The following is a 5,660-nucleotide window of genomic DNA, read 5'->3' as shown; positions in this document are numbered from 1 at the left end:
AACACATTTCTACTGTTAACAGAACTTCCAAAACAGAGCTACCTAGATCACTTAAATTACACAATTGAAAGCATATGTATATTGTTTGTGTATTTATACACAAGCACTCAATTATATTCAAATAATGTAAAAGCAGCGCGAGCAGTGGCCAGACCGGCCCATTTCAGAAGCCTCGCACTTCCGGCCTTTGCGGTCTTTGAGTACGCGGCCCTTGAGGACCGTTAAGGCTGAGTACTTTAAGGCTGCAGACCCTGAATTGGGATACAGCCTAAGGCTGTTCCAATTCTCAGCACCGCTCCTCTCTTTCCCTGAGTCCGTAGCAAATCTCCTTCCCACGATGACGATTTCATCGAGGCCAAGGAAAAGAGTTTAGGAAAAGGAGATAGGCACTAATTTCGAAATAAGCACTTAAGAAATAACCACTACCAACGTTTGGATCGATATCTGCATCGATCTGCACACCCTTGTCTCCTGGATCCTAGCTGAGATCAGCGTGAATCACGTGGGTCTCTGCTCCCTGATCTGTTTCCTGTATTTGGAAAGACTTCCGGCTTCATCACGAAGTTTCTCTGGGTTTGTGGGCGCCTTCCTTTGCGCCATCATTTATTGAACACACACTTCCGTATTTATACCTTTCAGATTAAGAGCACATACATATATGATAGGGCAACACCCCACTTGCTCTTAACACTGTACATTACACATTTACATGATATACATATTTACATGACATTCACATATTAACATTTATGTTCCAAACAAAATATGCGTAAATTTATCTATTTTCACTTTACTTACAGACTTAGTCATGATGTCTGCTACCATGTCTTCTGTTGCACAATATTTAACTTGTACTTCCTTCTCAGTTATAGCAGACCTAATAAAATGATACTTGACATCGATGTGTTTACATCTTTGACGGTTTATAGGATTTTTGGACAATGCAATTGCACCTTGATTGTCTGCAAGAACGGTAACTGGTGAATATTGCCTTTTCATGTCCATGCCATTAAGTAGCTGTGAGAGGTATAAACTTTCTTGTACTGTGGCGGCCATCGCCATGTACTCTGCCTCACACGTTGACAAAGCTACTGTAGCTTGCTTCCTGGTTTTCCAGCCGATGACTGGCCCATTTTTGGATAGTACAAAACAATAACCCGTTGTACCTCTCCTGTCACTCAAATCTGTGGCCCAATCTGCATCGCTGTATGCTATAAGATTTAGGTTTCCTTCTGTCCTTTTATAGCACAGCTCTTTGTTTAGTGTCCCCTTAAGGTAACGTAATACATGTTTTGCTGCTGTCCAATGATGCTCTTTTGGCTCAGACAGAGATTGTGACAGTTTGCTCACTATCCAACTCAAATCTGGTCTTGTACATGTCATTAAGTAAATCAAACTGCCCACTAATTCTCTATATTTTCCCGAATCAACTGATTCACCATGTGCATCCAAGTCATTTTTGAGTTCACAAGGAATAGAACGTGGCTTACAGTCAGACATTTTGAACTTTTCCAGGATTTTTGTGACGTACCGTGTCTGGTTTAGTCTTATCTCATGGTTCTCTTGTATACAGTCAATACCCAAGAAATGTTTGAGCTCACCAAGATCCTTCATTTTAAATTTCTCATTCAACATTTGTTTCACGTTTCCGATAGCGTCTTCACTGTTGGCAGCTATGATTACATCATCAACCCAGATGATAAGAATCTCTGTCTCACTCGCTGTCTGTCTGGAATATACACAATGGTCTACAGGATTTTGTTTGTAACCTTTTTCACATAAATGGTCATGTAACATCTTATTCCAGTTCCTGCCAGATTGTTTCAAACCATATAGTGATTTGTTTAGTTTCCAGACCAGTTTTTCACCTGTGTCTAATTTTACTTCAAAACCTTCTGGTTGCTGCATATACACCTCACAATCAATTGGGGCGTGCAAATAAGCAGTCTTCACGTCCATTTGATGGAGTTTAAAGTTGTACTGTACTGCTAATTGCATCAGAGTACGCACTGATGTCATATCTGCAGTCGGCGAAAAGGTTTCTTTGTAATCAATGCCTTGAACTTTGCTATAGCTTTTAGCAACATATCTTGCTTTAAATGTTTTAGTCCGATTCGGGTTTTCTTTTATCACATACACCCATCTCCCTCCCACTGCATTTTTACCTTCTGGCAGCGTGGTTAGAGTGAACGTATTATTGTCTTTCAAGGATCTCATTTCATCTTCCATAGCATCTGACCAACACTTAGAGTTCGATGACTGCATAGCTTCTTCAAATGTCTTTGGTTATACATCACGCTGTAACAGTAATCTACAGTCAGCGATGTTTGGTCGTCTTCTGCAGTTTGGACATAGTCTTTCAGGTAATCTGGCCTTCTCCTGTTTCGTTTAGGATATTGTTCAGACTCTGTTCTGTCACTCTGTTTGTCTGAGTTTTGTGTGTCATTTATGCCATTGTCCTGAATGTCACTTTCAGGTTCAAGGATCATACTTTCATTTGATCTCTGGTCATTCCCTGTTTTGTCCATTCTAGCAGGGTACTTCAAAATGTCCCCTGGAGTCAAATCATTATCTCCATCGTCATCATCCTGAATAGTCTGGGTTTGGTGCTCAACTACACGTTTAGTGAGGAACTTGACCAACCTATGTTTAAGAACTCGTCCTGTTTTAGGGTAGTAGATTAGATACGACGGACTGTTTTTATCGTAACCCACAAAAACTCCTTCGTCACATCTCGCATCTAACTTCTTTTTGTTGTGTCCATAACCGTAGCAAACTGATCCAAAAATCCCCATCCTTGACATGTCTGGCTTCTTTCCTGTCAGCATGTAATAAGGGGTTTGCTTTGTGCGTCTGTTGTAACACCTATTACGAATTACTACGGCAGTCATAACAGCATAAGTCCATAATCTCTTTGACAGGTTACTTTCAATCAACATACACCGTGCCATTTCAAAAAGTGTTCGCCATTGTCTCTCGGCAGTCCCATTCTGATGAGGTGAATACGGCGCTGATGTCTCATACTTTATCATGTTTTTATTTAACAATGTCTGAAACTCTTTAGATGTAAATTCAGTTCCATTGTCTGATCTGATTTTGTTTACTTGGACGACCCCACTCATCCTCGTCCCGTCAGCTAACTCCATGAAGTGTCTTCCAGGTGTGAATGTCTCATCAAAACTTTTGAATCTCTGAATGTCCGTAATAATGTGAGAAGTAGCCCCTGTATCAACCATTAGGCCTCTCTGTTTCAGCCCTTGATTTCCACAGTCTTTAGCTTTGAACACGAAACTATGATCTTCTGCATCAGTTACGTGTTTAGCAGTAATCTTCTTTCGTCGGCGACAATCGCTGTCCTTATGCGTTGAGCTTTTGCAGTAACCGCACCACTGCTTCTCTTTTTGTTCTTTCCTTTCGGCCTTTGTGTAACACTCACATGCTATATGACCGTTTTTTTCACAGTTGTAACATATGATTTCTGCATTGTCTCTCTCTTTCTTCCAGTTATTTGCCTTCATCACATTATCTTCAGAAAATGTGGCCTTTTCGGTGCTCTCGTAGCTTCTTAATTTAGCTTTAAATTCACTAAATGTCATTGCTTTGTCACTGTGGGTTACGTGTATGGAAAATGGCTTGAAAGATTCAGGCAACCCTTTTAACACCATTGCAATAAGTAGTCCATCACTTAATGTCTCTTCTGCATTCCTCAGAGCTGTAATGGCAGTCTCAGCCCTTATCATATAGTCTGTGACGCTCTCACTGGGTGTTTTCTGTAGCGACGTTAGCTCCATGTACAGGCTAATCACACGTGGTTTCCCCTTACTGGCGTAGTGCTCTCTCAGAATTTTCAACGCTTTCCGTCCGTCATCCCTGGCATCTCTCATCACGAGTGAAAGACTTCTATCATCCAATACTTGGATTAGCTCTGCATAAGCTACTTCATTCTTTTCATCCAAGTCCTTGTCTTCTTCCTCCGACTCGCCGGGCTCGTCCAAAATGGCAGCCTTTAGCCCAAGTAGCCGCAGGTATCCCAGGAACTTTGTTTCCCACAATTCGTAGTTTCTCTCATCTCCGTCGAAGCACAGACGGTTCCACCGGCTTCCCACATCCCTTCTGGGCCCATAACCTGTTGCATGTTCCATTTTTTAGGGCAGAAATACCGTGGTAACTCGCACATCTCATGGAGGAATAAAGCACATACACGTTGTTAGAGTTTTACATCAGAGGCACACGCCTTCCTTTGCGCCATCATTTATTGAACACACACTTCCGTATTTATACCTTTCAGATTAAGAGCACATACATATATGATAGGGCAACATGGTTGGTCAGACACAGGCTGTCTACCTGCCTGGATTTTTCTAGCTCATATCTTTGCCCTGCTAAGAAGCGTGTGTGCTTGTACAAAGGCCGTTCAGCCTCGGGATTTACACTCGGCTCGACACGGATATGTGAAGAATGAAAGGACCCTGCAGCGAAACGGAGAGCCCAACCTCTGACTGAGTGCCCGTTTACTCAGTCTGACCACCTGTTGAAGGTAAGGTGCTAACGTGGCTAACGCTAGCATCACCGCACGTAGCCCCGTTATTTTAAGATCATCTTAGCTAATGCAGCTGTACGAGCTCGCTACGTGTTTTGTAAGCTGCTGTGCTCTTCACAAATAAAGCTGGAAGCAGCACTGAGGCCTGTTACATTTATACGGTGTTAGAGCAATGGCTGCAACCTACAGCCTTTAAACTAGCGATTACAATGCTGACAGTAAACTCGTCAGTCCAGATGTTACCACATTACTTTATGATACTTATAGTTAAAACAACTGAGACAGGCTGATTAAAATAACAGCTGTCAGTTCTCTCATTCCTTATATATCAAGACTGGAGATCACACTACTGATTTCAGTTCATTTATATGTGAGTGCACAGATTCATTCTCAACTGGACATAAATGATGATCAAAGGTTGTATATATGATGAATTCATCAAATCCCAGCCTCTAACACAGTGCGCTGAATCTTAGCTTTGAATGTCCAGTATATTCTAATCAGTGCAATGTAAGCATTCACTGAACCTATAGTATCTACACCTGTGTGGCAAATGTGTGGTAAAGATACAGATAATGAAATTTAATTATTAATACAATATACATCATGAGAAACGAAAGCTGAAATTGATTCAGTTTAGTACTTTTCTCTGTATGCTCTGTGATTATAAAGGCCTTAAATTCTGTGATATATACTGTAAATGATTTTCACAGAGGTCTTAAAGTAGTTAAATCACTGCTGATAATCTGGTTGTTTATATTTTCACGTTTTTGTGTCTGTAGGGCTGTTTGATGACGATGTGGACTCCTCTGGGAGATGAGGACACACCCACATCTGTTCCATACTGCAGCCATTGATGGTGTTACAGCTCTGAGTCAGCTTTGGGCCATCAGACGCACACACTGGAAAACCAGCACCTGGACTTCATGCAGGAGAGACGGCCTCAGTGATGGACTCTGCATCCTCTACTTTACCTCTAATCTCTTTCTTCTTTAACACACAATTAAAATCACTCCAAAAGAGTGTAAACTCAAGTAAAACCCGCCCTCTTCCTATGAAGATGTCCTCTTCCTTTGTTAGTACAGAGACAGTCGGTACAACTACGCTACCAGTAAAAAGT

The sequence above is a fragment of the Pelmatolapia mariae genome, linkage group LG3_W (genome assembly GCF_036321145.2).
Source record: "Pelmatolapia mariae isolate MD_Pm_ZW linkage group LG3_W, Pm_UMD_F_2, whole genome shotgun sequence".
Lineage (NCBI taxonomy): Eukaryota > Metazoa > Chordata > Actinopteri > Cichliformes > Cichlidae > Pelmatolapia > Pelmatolapia mariae.
This window is presented reverse-complemented; position numbering follows the sequence as displayed.